At 58.4% G+C, this 20,700-nt stretch overlaps 1 protein-coding gene across 2 annotated transcripts in view; it reads left to right on the forward strand.

The window, feature by feature from the left end:
* Positions 1-20,700, forward strand: part of Adarb1 (adenosine deaminase RNA specific B1) — a 118,830-nt gene that overhangs the window by 39,982 nt on the left and 58,148 nt on the right. The gene's annotated exons all lie outside the window — the stretch shown is intronic.

Here is a 20,700-nt window from a genome sequence, read left to right on the forward strand (position 1 = left end):
GGAGGGTCACCTGAGGAGGGGTCACCTGAGGGGGGTCACCTGAGGGGGATCACTTGAGGGGGTCACCTGAGGAGGGGTCACCTGAGGGGGGTCACCTGAGGGGGGTCACCTGAGGAGGGGTCACCTGAGGGGGGTCACCTGAGGGGGGTCACCTGAGGAGGGGTCACCTGAGGAACGGCTGTGGGGCCTGCCCGTGGCCCGTGGCCTGGGGCCAGAGCTGAGAGCAGCCTGGGCTGGTGATCGCTCTAAGAGTGAGGCCAGAGCCGGGCCTCAGGCGCCTCCAGCAGGTGGGTGGACACTGGATGAACCCAAGTGCCTGGCTGGCGGGGGCCTCCTGGTGACATGTGGCCCTCCTCAGTGGTCTGTGGGCCTCCTTGGTGACATGTGGCCCTCCTCAGTGGTGTGTGTGGGCCTCCTTGGTGACATGTGGGTCTCCTCAGTGGTGTGTGTGGGGGCCTCCATGGTGACATGTGGGTCTCCTCAGTGGTGTGTGTGGGCCTCCATGGTGACATGTGGGTCTCCTCAGATGTGTGTGTGGGCCTCCTTGGTGACATGTGGCCCTCCTCAGTGGTGTGTGGGGGCCTCCTTGGTGACATGTGGCCCTCCTCAGTGGTGTGTGGGGGCCTCCTTGGTGACATGTGGCCCTCCTCAGTGGTGTGTGTGGGCCTCCTTGGTGACATGTGGCCCTCCTCAGTGGTGTGTGTGGGCCTCCTTGGTGACATGTGGCCCTCCTCAGTGGTGTGTGTGGGTCTCCTTGGTGACATGTGGCCCTCCTCAGTGGTGTGTGTGGGCCTCCTTGGTGACATGTGGCCCTCCTCAGTGGTGTGTGTGGGTCTCCTTGGTGACATGTGGCCCTCCTCAGTGGTGTGTGGGGGCCTCCTTGGTGACATGTGGCCCTACTCAGTGGTGTGTGTGGGTCTCCTTGGTGACATGTGGCCCTCCTCAGTGGTGTGTGTGGGCATCCTGGTGACATGTGGCCCTCCTCAGTGGTGTGTGGGCCTCCTTGGTTACATGTGGCCCTCCTCAGTGGTGTGTGGGGGCCTCCTTGGTGACAAGTGGTCTCTGTAGTGGTGTGTGTGGGCCTCGTTGGTGGACTTGTGGCCCTCCTCAGTGGTGGGGGAGTCCTCTTGGTGACATGTGGGTCTCCTCAGTGGTGTGTGTGGGCCTCCTTGGTGACATGTGGCCCTCCTCAGTGGTGTGTGTGGGCCTCCTTGGTGACATGTGGCCCTCCTCAGTGGTGTGTGTGGGCCTCCTTGGTGACATGTGGCCCTCCTCAGTGGTGTGTGTGGGCCTCCTTGGTGACATGTGGCTCTCCTCAGTGGTGTGTGGGGGCCTCCTTGGTGACAAGTGGTCTCTGCAGTGGTGTGTGTGGGCCTCCTTGGTGACATGTGGCTCTCCTCAGTGGTGTGTGTGGGCCTCCTGGTGACGTGGCCCTCCTCAGTGGTGTGTGTGGGCCTCCTTGGTGACATGTGGGTCTCCTCAGTCGTGTGTGTGTGGGCCTCCTTGGTGACATGTGGCCCTACTCAGTGGTGTGTGTGGGCCTCCTGGTGACATGTGGGTCTCCTCAGTGGTGTGTGTGGGTCTCCTTGGTGACATGTGGGCCTCCTTGGTGACATGTGGCCCTCCTCAGTGGTGTGTGTGGGCCTCCTTGGTGACATGTGGCCCTCCTCAGTGGTGTGTGGGGGCCTCCTTGGTGACATGTGGCCCTCCTCAGTGGTGTGTGTGGGCCTCCTTGGTTACATGTGGCCCTCCTCAGTGGTGTGTGGGGGCCTCCATGGTGACATGTGGCCCTCCTCAGTGGTGTGTGTGGGCTCCCTTGGTGACATGTGGCCCTCCTCAGTGGTGTGTGTGGGTCTCCTTGGTGACATGTGGCCCTCCTCAGTGGTGTGTGTGGACCTCCTTGGTGACATGTGGGTCTCCTCAGTGGTGTGTGTGGGCCTCCTTGGTGACATGTGGGTCTCCTCAGTGGGTGTGGGGGCTTCCTTGGTGGCATGTGGTCTCTGCAGTGGTGTGTGGGCCTCCTTGGTGACTTGTGGCCCTCTTAGTGGTGTGTGTGGGCCTTTTTGGTGACTTGTGGCCCTCCTCAGTGGTGTGTGTGAGCGTCTTTGGTGACATGTGGCCCTCCTCAGTGGTGTGTGGGGGCTTCCTTGGTGGCATGTGGTCTCTGCAGTGGTGTGTGTGCACCTCCTTGGTGACATGTGGCCCTCCTCAGTGGGTGTGGGGACTTCCTTGGTGGCATGTGGTCTCTGCAGTGGTGTGGGGGCCTCCTTGGTGACTTGTGGCCCTCCTCAGTGGTGTGTGTGGGCCTCCTTGGTGACATGTGGCCCTCCTCAGTGGGTGTGGGGGCCTCCATGGTGACATGTGGCCCTCCTCAGTGGTGTGTGTGGGCCTCCTTGGTGACATGTGGCCCTCCTCAGTGGTGTGTGTGGGCCTCCATGGTGACATGTGGCCCTCCTCAGTGGTGTGTGTGGACCTCCTTGGTGACATGTGGCCCTCCTCAGTTGTGTGTGTGGGCCTCCATGGTGACATGTGGCCCTCCTCAGTGGTGTGTGTGGGCCTCCATGGTGACATGTGGCCCTCCTCAGTGGTGTGTGTGGGCTCCCTTGGTGACATGTGGGTCTCCTCAGTGGTGTGTGTGGGCCTCCTTGGTGACATGTGGCCCTCCTCAGTGGTGTGTGGGCCTCCTTGGTGACATGTGGCCCTCCTCAGTGGTGTGTGTGGGCCTCCTTGGTGACTTGTGGCCCTCCTCAGTGGTGTGGGGGCTTCCTTGGTGACTTGTGGCCTTCTTCAGTGGTGTGTGTGGGCTCCCTTGGTGACATGTGGCCCTCCTCAGTGGTGTGTGTGGGCCTCCTTGGTGACTTGTGGCCCTCCTCAGTGGTGTGTGTGGGCCTCCATGGTGACATGTGGCCCTCCTCAGTGGTGTGTGTGGGCCTCCTTGGTGACTTGTGGCCCTCCTCAGTGGTGTGTGTGGGCCTCCTTGGTGACATGTGGCCCTCCTCAGTGGTGTGTGTGGGCCTCCTTGGTGACATGTGGCCCTCCTCAGTGGTGTGGGGGCCTCCTTGGTGACATGTGGCCCTCCTCAGTGGTGTGTGGGGGCCTCCTTGGTGACATGTGGCCCTCCTCAGTGGTGTGTGTGGGCCTCCTTGGTGACATGTGGCCCTCCTCAGTGGTGTGGGGGCCTCCTTGGTGACATGTGGCCCTCCTCAGTGGTGTGTGTGGGCCTCCTTGGTGACATGTGGCCCTCCTCAGTGGTGTGTGTGGGCCTCCTTGGTTACATGTGGGTCTCCTCAGTGGGTGTGGGGGCTTCCTTGGTGGCATGTGGTCTCTGCAGTGGTGTGTGGGCCTCCTTGGTGACATGTGACCCTCCTCAGTGGGTGTGGGGGCTTCCTTGGTGGCATGTGGTCTCTGCAGTGGTGTGGGGGCCTCCTTGGTGACTTGTGGCCCTCCTCAGTGGTGTGTGTGGGCCTCCATGGTGACATGTGGCCCTCCTCAGTGGGTGTGTGGGCTTCCTTGGTGGCATGTGGTCTCTGCAGTGGTGTGGGGGCCTCCTTGGTGACTTGTGGCCCTCCTCAGTGGTGTGTGTGGGCCTCCTTGGTGACATGTGGCCCTCCTCAGTGGGTGTGGGGGCTTCCTTGGTGGCATGTGGTCTCTGTAGTGGTGTGGGGGCCTCCTTGGTGACATGTGGCCCTCCTCAGTGGTGTGGGGGCCTCCTTGGTGACATGTGGCCCTCCTCAGTGGGTGTGGGGGCTTTCTAGGTGACATGTGGCCCTCCTCAGTGGGTGTGGGGGCTTCCTTGGTGGCATGTGGTCTCTGCAGTGGTGTGGGGGCCTCCTTGGTGACTTGTGGCCCTCCTCAGTGGTGTGTGTGGGCCTCCTTGGTGACATATGGCCCTCCTCAGTGGGTGTGGGGGCTTCCTTGGTGGCATGTGGTCTCTGCAGTGGTGTGGGGGCCTCCTTGGTGACATGTGGCCCTCCTCAGTGGTGTGTGTGGGCCTCCTTGGTGACATGTGGCCCTCCTCAGTGGTGTGTGTGGGCCTCCTTGGTGACATGTGGCCCTCCTCAGTGGTGTGGGGGCCTCCTTGGTGACTTGTGGCCCTCCTCAGTGGTGTGTGTGGGTCTCCTTGGTGACATGTGGGTCTCCTCAGTGGTGTGTGTGGGCCTCCTTGGTGACTTGTGGCCCTCCTCAGTGGTGTGTGGGGGCCTCCTTGGTGACTTGTTGCCCTCCTCAGTGGTGTGTGTGGGCCTCCTTGGTGACATGTGGCCCTCCTCAGTGGTGTGTGTGGGCCTCCTTGGTGACATGTGGCCCTCCTCAGTGGTGTGTGTGGGCCTCCTTGGTGACATGTGGCCCTCCTCAGTGGTGTGTGTGGGCTTCCTTGGTGACTTGTGGCCCTCCTCAGTGGTGTGTGTGGGCCTCCTTGGTGACATGTGGCCCTCCTCAGTGGTGTGTGTGGGCTTCCTTGGTGACTTGTGGCCCTCCTCAGTGGTGTGGGGGCCTCCTTGGTGACATGTGGCCCTCCTCAGTGGTGTGGGGGCCTCCTTGGTGACTTGTGGCCCTCCTCAGTGGTGTGTGGGGCCTCCTTGGTGACATGTGGCCCTCCTCAGTGGTGTGGGGGCTTCCTTGGTGACATGTGGCCCTCCTCAGTGGGTGTGGGGCCTTCCTTGGTGGCATGTGGTCTCTGCAGTGGTGTGGGGGCCTCCTTGGTGGCATGTGGCCCTCCTCAGTGGTGTGTGGGGGCCTCCTTGGTGACTTGTGGCCCTCCTCAGTGGTGTGTGTGGGCCTCCTTGGTGACATGTGGCCCTCCTCAGTGGTGTGGGGGCTTCCTTGGTGGCATGTGGTCTCTGCAGTGGTGTGTGGGGGCCTCCTTGGTGACTTGTGGCCCTCCTCAGTGGTGTGTGGGGGCCTCCTTGGTGACTTGTGGCCCTCCTCAGTGGTGTGTGTGGGCCTCCTTGGTGACATGTGGCCCTCCTCAGTGGTGTGGGGGCTTCCTTGGTGGCATGTGGTCTCTGCAGTGGTGTGTGGGGGCCTCCTTGGTGACTTGTGGCCCTCCTCAGTGGTGTGTGTGGGCCTCCTTGGTGACATGTGGCCCTCCTCAGTGGGTGTGGGGGCCTCCTTGGTGGCATGTGGTCTCCTCAGTGGTGTGTGTGGACCTCCTTGGTGACATGTGGCCCTCCTCAGTGGGTGTGGGGGCCTCCTTGGTGACATGTGGCCCTCCTCAGTGGGTGTGGGGGCTTCCTTGGTGGCATGTGGTCTCTGCAGTGGTGTGTGTGGGCCTCCTTGGTGACTTGTGGCCCTCCTCAGTGGTGTTTGGCCTCCTTGGTGACATGTGGCCCTCCTCAGTGGGTGTGGGGGCTTCCTTGGTGGCATGTGGTCTCTGCAGTGGTGTGTGGGCCTCCTTGGTGACATGTGGCCCTCCTCAGTGGTGTGGGGGCCTCCTTGGTGACATGTGGCCCTCCTTGGTGGCATGTGGTCTCTGCAGTGGTGTGGGGGTGACAGTGTTTGCCATCGGTGTGGGATCACAGCTGGTGAAGAGCCCATGTACTGGGGTCCTGGCAGGCTCCGCCCCTTGGCCTGTGCGTGGCCCGGCTGCTGCCCCGTTGGCACCTGCAGCTTTGTCATGTGTGGGGTGGGTGCCAAGGACGTGGCCAGCTAAAGCCGCGTGGCCCCGCTGGTCCGAGCACATCCCCACTGGTCTTCCCTGTGAACCTGGGCTGTGTTCCAGAGCTGTCCTCTGTGACTTGCAGGTGAAGACTCTGAACAACCAGTGGTGGGACCTTGTCCAAGGCCCTGGCTTGCCGAGACCCGGTGGGGTTTCATGCAGGGCCATCTGTGGACCCCTCTAATTACTGCTCTGATACAACCGTGGCCATGTGCACAGCTGCGCAGGTTGCAGACTGCATTCCTCCGCTCTCACAGCCATGGCTTACGGGCTGTTGAGGTAGCTTGGTGGTAGAACTTACTTTGTGGGTGTGAGGTCCTTGGTTCCCTGGGACTACACAAAAAGACCATGGCTTGCGTGGTGTCCCTGATGGCCTTGAAGCAAACGGTGGCATCTGTGTCCTTCACGTGGCTACTTATGAGCCTCGTCTGCGAGATCCAGGGAGTCATAATGAGCTGATGCGTGTGGTGACCAGCGGCATGGTGGTCACCTCAGGGCTACTCCAAGGCTGCTCCTGCCCCTGCCCTGGCCTCTTGTGACTTGCTTCCCCAGCCTTTGCTGTCTCTGGGCCTTTCTGAGCTCATCACCTGGTGTCCTGCGGCTGGTCCCTCCCGGTCCTCGGCACAGGCCTTCCTCCTGCCCCAGTTCTGCCCCATCAGCCTGCATGCTCTGGAGCACTTGTCCTCCTGTGCTGCCGTCTGTCCAGCTCCTGCCCAGCTGCTGCTCTTGCCTCGCGTGCTGTTGTCCCTCCTCGGTACCAGGCCCACCCGTCCTGCTTCAGCGCTCACCCTCGTCCACTCTTTGCCAGGGGCCAGGTTTCTTTTTAAAAGTAGGTCAGAACCGGATTAGAACTCCTGGTCAGAGCCCTGCCTGGCCCCCTGCTGCCTGGCCTGGGAGGCCCCTCGTGTGACCCCAGGACCCTGCCGTGTCCTAGACTGCCCTGCAGGCTCACTCCTGCCCGGCTGCCCTGGACACTGTGCCCTTGCAGAGCACTGGCCTGGAGGCGGCTCGCTCCTCCTGCTCCCACAGGCACCCGAGGCCCGTGCCCTCTGCTCGCCCAGTCTCCCTCAGGAGGCGGCCACTGGGCCCGGCTCCCCAGGTCCCTCAGAGCCCGGGCAGTCCTGGTTGCAGCAGCAGGCCTCGCATCCTGGCTGGGTGCAGGGCTTGCGGGTTTGGGGAGCCATGCCGAGGCGGACAGCGCCCTTCCCTGTGTCCCTCAGGCGAGCAACAAAGGAAGGATCTTCTGGGGTAAGAGAACAGAGCCCTCCCCGCCTCGTAAGTGCACGAAAGTGCTTTCAGGGGTGGACGCCGGCCCAGCGTCCGAGGAACATGAGGCTTCGAGTCTTTACTCTGAGGTCAGCAATAAAGATGGAAAGGACCCGTCACCAGGCTGTCGGGGCCCAGTGGAGTGTGACCACGTGTGAGCCTGTCCCTTTAGCCTGCAAGGCCACGGCCACGGCCAGAGCCAGAAACCAAGGCTGTTTGAAGTTGGGAGCGAGGGCTGTGGAGTGCCTTCTTGCTGCCCGCGGTGGGCGCAGCTGACTGGCTCCTTGCGTCTGCCGCTGTCTCGGAATCTCGGAATCTCAGAATCTTGGAAACTCGGAATCTCGGAATCTCAGAATCTCAGAATCTCGGAATCAGGCTTCTATTTTAAAAGTTTCTCTCAAAGAATCCTAAGGTTAGACGGAAGGTGACAGATGGCATTGGGACATGGGCCTCACTGGTGTGGTGCTGCTGCTCTCTGCTCCAGGACGCCATTCTCAGTGGCTGAGCTGTGCACTGGGTTGCTGGGGTCTAAGCCACGGAGCCTGCAGCAAGGAGGGACGTCCATGGCGCTGAGAGGGGTCGGGTGTGAAAAGCCGGCGTCCCTGCGGGGTACAGGCATGGGCAGAGCTGCTGTCCCCTCACCATGCAGCAGTGTCAGATGGGACCGCACCACGTGATGGATGGCTGCAGTGCCTCTGCGTCAAGGTGCCAGGCCTTTCTGCTGGACCAGGCACCCGGTGGCCATTCAGGGAGTCGTGGACCTGTGGGAGGTCCACTCTTGGCTGGGGGCCAGGGTTCCTTTACTGAGGGCCTTCTCGCTGCCCCTTTCAGGGGAGGACCCTCACCCCCGGGCCCCGGAGGTGTGGGCTGGAGGGCCAGGAAGGCCCGGGCCTGTGGTGGGCAGTGGCAGCAGGCCACGGGGCAGTGGTTGTCTGGCTCACGCCTGTGGGCTCTGGGCCGCAGGGAGGCCTCTCCTGGCTTCCTACCGGGAAGACCTGGGCAGACCCCTGGCTTGGCAGCTGGGCTGGGTGAAGGAGGTGCTCAGGCACGTGAACTAGGGGTTGGACCTGCCCAGGCGAGTCCTGCAGGCCTGGGCATGGCCTGGGGTCTCTGAGGAGCGAGGGGTGGTCATGGGATCGGCCTGCGATGCCCAGAGCTGGCCGGATGGAGGTAGGGGTCAGGGGACACACGGCCTTTACTGGACATGTGGCACAGAGTCCGCTACTGCCCAGCTGGGGGCTCCTCGCCAGCCCCGCACAGGGGTGTCTCCCCACCAGGCCCTCCCTCTGCCGACTCCCGGGGAGGCTCTGGGCCTGGCCGCAGGCTCCTGCCTCCTGAGCTCCTGGGCGAGAGCCACTGTGGGCCTGCTGTCCAGCCGCCCGCCGGCCTGGGGCCGTCCTCTCAGGTGACCCGTGGTGCCACGCTGCACGTCGGAGGACATGCGTGCTCTGGGTTCCGTCCACTTCAGTCTTTCCAACCCGAGTCAGTCACTGTGGAGCTGGGAGATGGCACACCTCCTGGTAGGGCGGGGGCTCTCACAGCTGTCGCCGTGGGGGGTGGGGGCAGGGCCAAGCTGGCCCTCTGGTCCTGGCCTCGCCCGGCTGTGCCCAGAGGGCAGCCCCAGCCCCCAGCCCCCTTCCTGCAGGGACAAACTCCAGAGGTCCCCACCCTCAGTCTGCACTCCCAGGTCGGGGGGCTTGCAGCCCGCAGCAGAGCAGGTTACAGTGGACTCAGGACCCCCACGGCTTCTCACCAGCCGCTTCTCACCTGCCCTCAGCTTATCTGGACACCGGGGTCAGCAGGAGGCGCCAACTGCTCTGGGGTGGAGGGACGAGGCCTGCTGTGCCCAGCTGTACCTCAGTGTCCTTGCTGCCTCGGGTGTGGCCTGGAGGCCCAGCCTTACTTCCCCGGGGCTGCCCGCTCTCCCTGGCCCTCCCCAGGGACCGTGGCTGCCCCTGCCCCTGCTGCTCTGCCCATAGGCTGCCCACCCTCCTTCCCCGCCAGGTGCCAGCCAGCAGCTCCCAGCTGTGCTGGGGTGGCCCCAGCCTGGACTGCTGGTCCCCCGGTCTCCGGCTGCTGCCCCTGTGCCACTCCTTATCCTGGGCATCTCCTTGTGCCTGCCTTGCCCTTGGTGAGGGAAACAGACCAGAGACTAAGCAGCCCTGCAACCTGCCTGTGGGGCCACAGTGTCCCTGACACGTAGGGACAGCGGGGTCTCGGTTCCCGCCACACGTCTCGGGCTCCACTGAGCCAGCACACTGTCCACAGTGTCCCGGTCCTCTGACAGCGCACCTTGCAGATGGCCACTCCTCGGGAGGCTGTGGTCTGTGTGCCGCGTGTGGTAGGTGCCTTTGGGTGGGAGGAAAGCGGGCGGCTGGCCTGTGCTGTCCCCACACACCTGGCGTTCTGAGGAAGGCGTGTGGGGTCTGGACCTTCCGGGTGCAGTGCCGCTGTTGGAGCACGCCCAGCACCGGCTCTCGCGTCGGCAGGGCCACACGTCTTCCGCGTGTCGATGGCGGGGCCTGGTGCGTGGCACCTGCATTTCACAGGTACCTGTCTGGAGTCACTGGTGGAGTAAGTAACGGAGCAAAACGCGGTTCTCCTTATTTTCAGGAATTTGTTCTTAGAGTCATTAGAAGTATGGAATGTAACGTCTAGTTATTTAAGGAAAGCCGGTTCCGTTTCCCCCTTGAGGGTGTGGGGGCCTGGTCACAGTGCCACTGTCCACTGCTGCAGTGCGGCCTCAATGTCCAGGGAGCACGTCTGCCGCATGCCCTGGGAAGGGAGTGCGCTTGTCTTGGTGTGCTCCTCCGCACTGGTGTCCCAGCTTGGTGTGCGGTGACCAGCCCGCTCCCTGCCTGTCCCTTGGCCTATGTTCCTGCACTCAGACCCCCCACAATGCCTCCCTGGTGGCCACGGCAGGGGGCTCCCCGGCAGCTGGGGTGCCCCAGGGCCTGAGATGTTGGTGCGTCTCCCTGGAGCCTGCAGGTCAGGACCCAGGAGGTCAAGGTGTGGGTCAAGCTGTGTGGCTGGTGCATGATGTGTATGGGTGCCCTGCGCTCTCATGCAAGTGTCTGTGTGCCCACACACCCCTGTGTGTAGTCTGTGCATGCCTATGCAAGTGTGTACATGTATCTACATGTGTGGTAAGACCAGTGCATGCTGTGTGTGTGTGCGAGCTGAGTGAGTGTCCACTGTGTGTGGTAGGGCCTGCTGGCCCTGCTGGCCACGGCCCTGAGCAGGTGGGGGCTGGCTGTGTGTGTCAGGCCCAGGTGTGGTGAAGAGCAGGCGTGGGCTACTTCCTGCTCTGCAGTAGGGGCCAGGTGAGCATTGGCCTTGGACACGGGCTCAGGAGAGGAGGTGACCTGCCTGCCACCTGGCGACCCTGCTCCCAGGGCTCCTCCTATTCCAGAGCGTACCGCTACCCTGGCAGCCTGTGTCTCGTGGTGTGGATGGGCCTTCTGCTCCTCCTGTGCCATCCCTCTGCTGCGGGAGCTGTCCCCACAGGGCCAGTGCCTTGCAGGAAGCCTGGCCGTGAGGCTCTACGCTCTGCTCCTCCAGTATTGGAGGCTGGCGGTCACGTGCTGCTCTCTGGGTGGCATCTGGGCCCCGTCCAGCCTAATTCTGGAGTTTGAAGGGCTGTTCACATGCCATCAGCAGGACTGGCTGTCACACATGCGGAAGCTTCGCCAGTGACCCGGGGACACGGCATGAGCCCGGGACTGGCAGGGACTGGCAGGGGCTGGCAGCCACTGTCCCACATGGCGTCGCTGGGCTCGGAAGCCCTGGACGTGGGGGTCTTCCTCAGTGTTGTGGGGCTCAGGTTTTGGAGGAGGCGCAGGAGGCGCTCCGAGAGGAGGTAATGGCTCCCGTGGCTGCCCGGGGTGCAGGCTCACCTCATGGTGGCTGCCCGGAGTCTGCTCTGGCTCGGCTCCCTGTCCTGCCTGTGCTGCCCACCTCTCCCAGGCCCCAACACTGTTGGCCAGGGGCCTGCATGCCGAGGATGGACTTGGAGGTGTCCTAGGCACCAGGCGCCACTCGGCTTCAAGGGTCGCAAGGGTCTGCGTGGCGGGGTCGGTGGCTTGGGCACAGTGGGCTTTAACTCCAGAGACGCTCTGCGTGCCCCTCGCTGCCCGCCGCTCACTGACGCCCTCCCTGCTGGGTCAGTTCTTCACTGTGGGAGGGACTGCAGAGGCCACTGTGAATGTGTCCTCTCCTGAAAGGTCGGAGGGCCAATTCCTGACCACTAGTGCCTGCCTGCTTTCAGTTCTTCATCCAACTTACGGTTTTAAGTCTTAAAACCTATATATTTTTTCTTAAAAGCAGATTCACAAGTTGATCATAATTAAAAATGCCAAACCCCCTTTGGAGGTGAGGCTTTCCTGGGAAGCTGTGGACAGTGGTCTCTCTGGATCTCAGCAGTTCACGGGGGCCTCCTGGTGAAGGGCACTCCTGGCAGGAGCAGCCAGCCTGCAGCTGTGGTTGTGCTGTGCCCTGGGCATCACCAGTGCCACCGCCCAGCAGGGCCAGGGCGTGACCGTCAGGGTCAGGCTCCCTGGGTGCTGTGCAGGACTGGCACAGTGGGCAGTGCCCAGAGCAGCTCTCTAGAGGGAAGAGACTCGGGCAGAGTCGGCAGTTTTGTGGTGTTTGCTGAAGAGGCCCAAGAGAGGCTGCCCAGGGGACATGGGCGTGGGAGAGGCCCTCACAGCCCCTGGGCACCGTGCTCCTGAACTGTGTGCCCAGGCAGGAGGCACCGTGTTTCCTGGGGATGGAGCCTTTGGTGGTGGCCTCCTGGTCTCTGCTGTCAACTTGGCAGCTTCTAGTGCCACCTGGTTTGTTTTCTCAGCCAAGATTTAGGCAAGGGAGAGCTGCAGGAAGTGCTGGTCATGACCCTGGTTGCCAGCGGTCTCCGTGGGCCCTCAGCACTGGACGCTCTGGTGGGGCTACTGGGAAGGACAGGAGCAGCTCTGTCCTCTCCTTAGACCCCTGCAGTTGAGGCCCAGTCTCCTCCCGCAGCCCAGAGCTGGCGGCATCTTGAGGCCCCAGGCGTGTCCCGGTCCCCGCATCCCTGTGACGCACACAGGGGGCTCCTACGGTGGTGCCACTCTAGATGTTTGAGGATACGTGCTGCTCTGTGACTAACACAGCACCTTTAAAGCCACCAGGACTGTCAGGACCAGCTGTCCCGCAGTCCCACCGTGTGGCTGTGCTGTGGTGCAGGCAAGGGACATTCCCTGGGCCCTGGTGAGTGCAGACACTTCCCACCAGTGGACAGCTGCTGGTCGCTGGTGAACAGCGGCCCTGGCCGAGGAGGCTCTGACTCCCCAGTCCCGCGGTGGTGCCCAGGCTCCAGCACAGTGAGGGCGCCTTCCCGCGCCTGGGCAGGGTTGAGACCACCCGCCACCGGGAGAGGCAGATAGATGGTGAGAGGATACCCGGAATGTTCCGAAGGGGCCCAGAGCAGGTCTCCGCAGTGGTGCATCTATGTGGTTGTCACTGCTGGTGCTGGGCACGTGCTCCTGGTCCTCTCTGGTTCCAGAAAACAGACTGTTCACCTTACGTAAGCGGGAGCCTGACCGACTGCAGGAGCCAGGCTGCGGGTCTCGTTCCTGTCACTGCCTGCTCTCGGAGGACGGCTCCGTCCTGCAGTGACCAGGGCAGCCTGGGGGTCATTTGTGGTTCTGGTGTCATGCTGCAGGCTCCTGTGGCTCTCTAGACGAGGCTGCTGCCTTGGCTCACCCTGCTGAGTGGTGGAGGAAGGCTGTGTGGACACATGACTGTCTGGTGGTGGCGCAGCGGTGAGGTCGAGGGTGGAGGTGACCCCGGGGCTGTTCAGGCCAGGCTGTGTGTGCCCTGCAGGGCCCTGGCCGCAGCAGGAGCTCCTGACTCCCCTGAGCCACCTCTGCTCAGGCCACAGCATTGTTGTCCTCGTCTACACCCCGAGGCCTGGCCTCCGGTGATCCTGGCTCTCACTGTCATCTGGCCATGGCTCTCTGTGCAAATGGAGCAGCAGGGCAGGGCCAGCACTCAGGAGGAGGGTGGTGGGAGCCCATCAGGGCATGCACATCTTCCCCTCTGCACCCTGTCCACGGGCCTCCTGGCCCGTCCCCGTCCTCCAGAGCTCTGGTGTGGTATGCTGGGCTGTGGCCGCAGAGTCACCTGCTATGACGTGGTCAGGTGCAGCTCGACCACAGCTGAGCAGTGTGGTAGTAGCAGTGGTGGTGGGTGGTGACTGTGCCAGGGTTCAGGGACCCTTGGTCCCCTTGCGCCAGTGACGTCATCTTGTGGCAGCGACTGGGAGCCGCGGTCAGGACCAGCAGGAGGAGACCTTCTCTTCCCCTCCTTGCCCCCAGAGCGGCTGGGCCACGGCGCTGTCCTCACCGTCCCCACCTGGTCCAGTGCTTGGCAGGTGTTCTTTCAGCCTGTGTCTGAGCCCGACATGCGGAGGTTTGTGGCCAGGAGACTTGTGACCTGGGAGGAGAGTCGTCTGGTGGAGGATGTCGCAGACAGATGCCGTGCTGGGCTGCTGTGGCCCGTGCCGTGGGGGCCTGCTCCTCCCCAGGCTCTGCTGGAGTTCCGGAGACAGGCCTGCCGTGTGCAGGAGGAAGGTGCTGAGTTAACTGGCCCTGTTCTTATTTTGGAGGAAGCATGTGTTCTTTGAAAGAATCGGGAAGCTCAGGCCCAAGCAGACCTCAAGAGCAGCCGCGTGCACAGGGGCAAGGCCAGGCCGACCCTGCCCTGGATTTGCAGGCCCCAGCCAGGTGGGTGTGCGCAGCCAGGAGCACACTGGTGCCTGGCTCCTGCCTCTCGAGGCCACGTGGACCAGGCACGCTGTGCTGTGGGGATGCCTCCTGGGACCTGAAACTCAAGCCTTTTGTCAATTTTGCAGCTGACATTGCACTTAGGTTTTTGGAGAATGACAGGAAACTTGAAAAAAATAAGCTTTTCAAAGTCCGTCTGCACGTGTTCTCAATGAATCCTGCTCATGTTCATCTGCGGGTGTGGCCTGCGGGTATCTGTCTTCCTTCTCTGAGGTTGCGGCTGTGGGGAGGTGGAACCAAAAGGCGTGGCTCCTCTTTGGGGTGGTGCCTCCTCCGTTCAGGCCCACCTCTGACCAGGAGGATGCAGGGTGCTCAGAGGAGGGGTCACACGGCGTCCACCAGAGCCCTGGGTGAGAGGCTCTGGAGAGTCCAGCCTCGCGCGAGGACCTTTTGCATCCTGTCACTGTAGGACTGGAGCGCCCGGGACGGCTGCAGAGGGTGCCGAGTGCACACATGTGGCCTCTTTGCGGATTCTGCAGACTCCTGAAGAAGTTGTGTAGCTTTCTCCTTGCATCTTATGTTTCTATCCACACTTCAGATGCTCGTGTGTGCGTCTGTGTGGGTGTGTGTTCACGTGCATCTACATCTTTGTGCACGTATGTGTGTGTTCACCTGTGTGCGTGTGCGTGTGTGCTGCTGGGAACGGCACCCAGGCCCTCGAGTGTGCTGGGATACTCCCCACTGACCTGTTCCCAGCCCTTTTCCTTTGGCTTTGAGGCAGCCTCACTGGTCACTGAGGCTGGCTGCTGCAGTCTGGCTGGGCACAAATCACGAGCCACTCAAGCAGGAACAAAATTTATTTCCAAACTCCACCAGCACACTCCCTGGGAACTCTCCCCAACGCCACCCACGCGGCTCCTCCAGGAACACACCACACACCAACCGGAACTCCCTCCACCAGAACTTCACCAACCAACGCAAACTCTTCAGGAATCCCCGCGAGAGCTCAACCGGAAAACGGGAACTCTGCGAGAACTCAAAAGTCATCATCTTAATGGCTCACTAGCATCACCTCTCAACCACTACTTTTGGCAAAAATGCCATGCGTCATCCCTGCTCAGCTGTGGCCCTCAACATCTCCCCCCTTCTGTTTAATTAAACAACAAGCAATGTGACTTAGGAACCGTGCCTGTCTTAGGTTGTCCAATAGTACATATGGTCCTTCCCCGTCATCGGATGAGCTGACCTCAAGGCATCAGCCTCCTGTCTCAGGTTGGTACCATTGCAATTGGATCATACCCGTCACTGACTACCGGTCCAGCATACAGCCATACTTGTGGATAGGCCTATGCACCAGTGGGGGGATGAGGTTCATTGCCTCACCTCTGTTGGGCCCCAAATTTTAGATCATCACTAGCAGAAGGGAGGAGGATGCAAAATGCCACGACACCAAGCCAAATGACGGCTCTTTTTGGAAAAATTGTACCACCAATGATACCATCTGCAAAGATACGCCAGCACTACCACAATTCGCTGCACCAACAGATAGTTCACAATGCATACACGTGATACATAGTCCAGGCAAGTTCTGCAAGCAGTTCAAAGCAGAGGAATCCATCAATTTGTCCATTTCCTCCCAAAGTAAATCGACTCCTTGATTAGCATCACTTGTTGAGTTATTATTCATTGATGCATCAGTTTATACAGTTTGTTGTAATAGCTATCGTAGCAGCTGTAGTTTGGTTTTATCTTTGTCTTCACTGGCACTGGGATGAAGAAAGGAATTTTGGCAATGATGGCTAAAAAAAAAAATTATGTAACATTCCAACGGGCACTAAGAAAACAATTTTCTGAACAATTTACATTATCCTGAACAGAATTATTAAATATAATGAAAAGGAAAGGTGAAAGTAAACAAACATATCTGTTAACCTCCTTTTTTGTTCACATATTAAAACAATCCTCAACAGCTGTTTACCCAATTTAAGTTAAACCATTTAAATCACGTGAATAAAAAAATATTTGGATCCATTTTTTCATGAGTGCTCCTCATATATGATCTATGGACATACACACATACAGACATACAACACAAAACACAAGTGTGCACACATAACCCCATACATACAACACATAACATAATATGTCCCTCTGCTAATTGTTGTTTGACCAGGTCATGGGCTGCTTGTATCTTTTCTTTAGTCAGGGGCCACTGAGGAACCCATACTGGTCTTTCTGATTTCCAAGTAATTTTTATTGTCTCAGTGATCCCTCCTGAAAACCCAATCCATGTCTATTTATTCCTTGATCTATTTGTATTGGTGCTGCTATACCTTGTTCTTGTTCTCCTAATCTTTTTTCTTTCCTAAAACCTTGTCTAGCCATAATAGTGGGTGCATTTGGATTGATGTTATTTGTTAATGTTAAACCTAATTGATCTAAGACATCTTGTCCCCATAAATTTACGGGAAGATGATCCAATACATATGGCTGTATAGTTCCTTCACATCCTTCAGGATCCTTCCAATCTAATACCATTGCACTTCTATGGGGATTAGTCGCCACTCCTAGGCCTTGAAGCGTTTGAGTGGCTTGTTGTAATGGCCAATGTTTTAGCCATTCTTGACGAGATATGATGCTAAGGTCAGCACCTGTGTCCAGTAGCCCATTAAATTCATGTCCTTGAATATTTAGTTTTAGCATGGGGCGAGAATCTAAATTTAAAGAAAGCATAGCCCAATCTACACCTGTGGAGCCTAATCCCTTGGAACCTCTTTCTACAATACGACTGGAAAATTTATCATGTAGGCTTGGTATTATTAATAAATGTGCTATCCTATCTCCTGGTGAAATTATTGATATACCCTTTGGAGAACTGGCTATAATTTTTATTTCACCTTCATAATTGGGGTCAGTTACCCCAGGACTTATAAATCATTTTAGAGTAGAAGAGCTGCATCCCAATAATAAGCCTACTGTTCCTTTGGGAAGAGGTCTTTTCACCCCTGTGGGAATGATTTGAACTCCCATCTCTGGAGTTAGTACTGCTGTGGCGGAGGCGCAGATGTCCAATCCTGCGCTCCCTCTGGTTTGTCTGATGAGGGATCTGATGGACAATGTGTCCTGGGCACTACCCTGATGGGGTTGCTGGGTTCCTCCAGTGCTCCATATTTTTGTGGTCTTGGGCCCCGGAGCATTGGGCCTCCCTGTCCGTTTTTTGGCAATGGAGCCCGATGCCTTTCTCCACTATATCATGGGTAAATACCTGATCCTTGTCCGTTTTTTGATAATGGAGTACCCTCTATGGTGGTTTGAGAATGGCATTCATTAGCCCAATGTCTCCCTCTATGGCATTGTGGGCAAACACCTGGTATTCTACTCCTTTGATACCTAGCTTTGTTAAACCCTCTTCCTATGGGGCAACTCCTTATAAAATGTCCTGTTTGTTCACAATTGTAGCATGTTTTTGGCCTGGCATCTAAAGCCTGTTGTACTGCAGCTGCCAAGACTTGCCCTTGTTCATTAACGTCTCTACATAATTTGATATATGTGTTTAAATCTCCATGTTTCCATGGTCTAATGGCCTCCTTGCACCATCTGTTTGCTTGCTCAAAGGCTGTTTAATTAATGGCATTGCTTGTTCTGTGTCCCCCAAAACTCTGGAAGCTGTTTGAATAAGCCTATTTATAGATTCAGCGTAAGGTTCATTAGCTCCTTGTATTACCATAGATAATTGACCTTGTAAATCTCCATGTCCTTATAAAGTCTTCCATGCCCTAACTGCATCTGCAGCAATCTGAATATATAGCAGGATCATATTCAATTTTTTGCAGCTGACCCTCATAAGGTCCTTTTCCTAACAACATATCTAGATTTCTTTGAGGGTAACCGGCTGCTGCATTTCGCCTAGCTGTCTCCATGCAAAATTCCTCATTGACAACCTTCCATAACAGATATTGTCCTCCATTTAGCACAGCTTTACACACACTAGCCCAATCTGCTGGCGTCATGTTCAAGTTGGTAATGGATTCGACCAAGCTTACAGTGAAGGGTGCTTGGGGACCATAGGTTGTTACAGCCTCTTTTAGCTGCTTCACTGTTTTGAAATCTAGAGCACGGTGAATTCGCTGCCCTCCTGCATGCTCAAGTGCAGGGCATGCTAATCTTTGAGGTGCTATCTCAGGATCCCATCTATCAACTACGGAGGTTGGGGGCCCCATAACATATATTGTCTCTATAGGTGGAGCTGTTGGTTGGACCCTTACATCCTCTGGTGATAGAAAGGTGTTAGTAGCAGCCTCCTGTTGTAACTTTTTTACTAATAGTTCTTCCTCCTTTAAATTTTCTTCCTCTGTCTGACTAGCTCAAGAGACCTTCTCTTTTACTTGATCTAAAATGTCTTTCTCCATGGTCTGAACCTCTAACAATTTACTTAACACTCTTTTGGTTTGTTTTTTACTAATTTCTAATCTACTATAAAGATAACACAACCCAACAGGATAACACATAACAAACCGAAACAGAATGAAACAAAAACGGAACAAAAAATCGTTGTATCAGTTTTCCTCTTTTCTTGAAATGTATATTCGTGGTCTATCTCTATCTCTTCCTCAGGGCAGAGCAACTTCAAACCTTGAGCCAACCACTTTCCCCAGTTTGCCTGAGAAAGTTCTAGGGATAGGCAGCTTGAAACAAATATAAAACAAATCAAAACAAGAACACATTTTTCTTTGAAATGGTTACCCATTTTCTCGCCTTCCCTCAGGGGTGAGCAATTTCACTTACTTCTGAGCTTCAGGCGTTCCCCATACGGGCCACCAAATGCCGCAGTCTGGCTGGGCACAAATCACGAGCCACTCAAGAGGAACAAACTTTATTTCCAAACTCCACCAGCACACTCCCCGGGAACTCTCCTGATCGCCACCCACGCGGCTCCTCCAGGAACACTCCGCACACCAACCGGAACTCCGACCACCGGAACTTCACCAACCAACGCGAACTCTTCAGGAATCCCCGCGAGAGCTCAATCGGAACTCAACGAGAACTCGCGAGAACTTAAAAGTCATCATCTTAATGGCTCGCTGGCGTCACCTCTCAACCACTCCTTTTGGCAAAAATGCCACGCGTCCTCCCGACTCGGCTGTGGCCCTCAACAGCTGGCCTGGAGCTTACCCTTCTGCCTCAGCCTCCTGAGCCGCTGGGACTCAGCTGTGTGTCTCCAGGCCCGGCTCTGACCGTGCTGTGGGGCTCCAGGCCTCATTCCCACGTGGGTGCCCTGCGCCTCGTTCCTGTCACAAATGTGTCATTCGAGCATCCCCTGAGGCCTCCTCTGTCCCGTCATCTAAGTGGAAGTTCATTAACTATAAGCAGAACATTCCTGGTTTTGTGTCTGCAATCTCTGTACTGGAAGCCTCCTGGGCATGCAGACTCCTGACGTCTTGGTCTCATCTTGGAGCAGATGGATTCGAGTTGCCGTGGGCCGTGGCTTGTGCCCTGGGGAACGGCTGAACTGGCCTTTTCTCCTTTGTGTTCATTTCCACAAACTGAACTCGGGTCTCTTGTCGCGACTGGTCACTGTGTTGTTAAGTGAAGGCCAAGGTGGATGTGCACTGAAGGGTAGTGGGCAGCACGGCTTTGGGGACGCGTCTCAGTGAGAACCACTGACTTCCTGTGAGCAAGGATGGCCAGACTCTCGACAGGGGAAGCTGGCTGCATCTGCTTGCTGTGGTCAGCCATCCAGGGTTTCTCCAACTTCAGTTTTTGTTGTGTCCAGCGGGGCCAAGGATCTGACTCACCATGAGCAGCCGCCCTGGCCAGCGACGTTGAGAAGTGTGACTGGGGCCGGGCGCTGGCCGGGCTCCTGGCTGGGAGTGGTGGGGGCTGACACCTGGGGAGCTGCAGGGATCACGGGGATCCTCTCTCCAGCCTGTAGCCCCCACCTACAGGAAGATGGTTACTGGCCACGCTCAGAGCTGGACACTGGGCCAGGCTCGGCCCAGCCCCTGCAGCACCCCCTTGCCCCACAGCCGTCATCCTGGGATCGCAGCCTGTTGTCAGCGTGCACAGAGAGTGACCCAGCTCTGCTTTGTGTCCCTCACAGAGGAGGAAGAGCAGGAGGAGGAGGACAGGGACAGCCTTCCACACAGACAGCGCCAACACGGTGCCAGGCAGACGGTTTGCATGTCTTTGTGACCCCAGAGGCTCCAGGAGAGCTGAGGTGTGTCTGTCACCTAGACCTGCTCCAGAGCAAGCAGATGCACCCCGTGTGCACCCACCAGTACCCCTGAGGGTTTCCCTGTTGGGTGACACGGAGACTCTGAGCTGCCCTCTTGGGGCTCTCAGGCTGGTGGCTGGCAGGTCCCATGAAATCGGGACAGGTCTGCAGGAGGACAGGGGTCTCACCCGGGGCAACCTGGCTCCAGGCCTGCAGGATGGCAGCACCCGGGGGTCCACCCGTGACTAGGAGCCTTGTGCTACCTCACTGTGGAAGGGCCTCCTGAGAGGCTGTGTGTTAGATGGTGTGTGAGTGGCACTATTGTTGGGGTCGTCTGTGGGCACTGTCCGTCTCAGTGAACCCAGTGGTGCTCGGCCACTCTGGTGGCACAGTGGGCTGCACTCCAGGAACATCTTGGCCCATCACAGCAGCTGGCCATCTTGGACAAGTTGCTTCCAGTTGGTACCTTCCCATAGAAGTGACAAATGGGGATTAGTGGACGTCTGTGATCTCCCCGATGGAGACTGACCTGCGGCCCCATGTTGAAGACCTCAAGAGCCAGCAGAGCACCTGCTTGCGGTGGCCCACTGAGACCCATGCATTCTGGGGACTGATGGCCCAGGCACTGTGCCCTTCCCTCCGTGGCAGCCATGTGGGAGGAGGAGCTGCCATGTGGGCCGGGCGTGTGCCCTGTGTGTTTGACACAGTGCCGGGGTGTCAGGTGCCTGTTTGGCAGGTGCTGCTGAGCTGTGCCTCTTGGGAACAGGCAGCCACAGGTGTGCTGGGCAGACGGAGCAGGCCCA

The sequence above is a fragment of the Ictidomys tridecemlineatus genome, chromosome 3, assembly GCF_052094955.1.
Source record: "Ictidomys tridecemlineatus isolate mIctTri1 chromosome 3, mIctTri1.hap1, whole genome shotgun sequence".
Lineage (NCBI taxonomy): Eukaryota > Metazoa > Chordata > Mammalia > Rodentia > Sciuridae > Ictidomys > Ictidomys tridecemlineatus.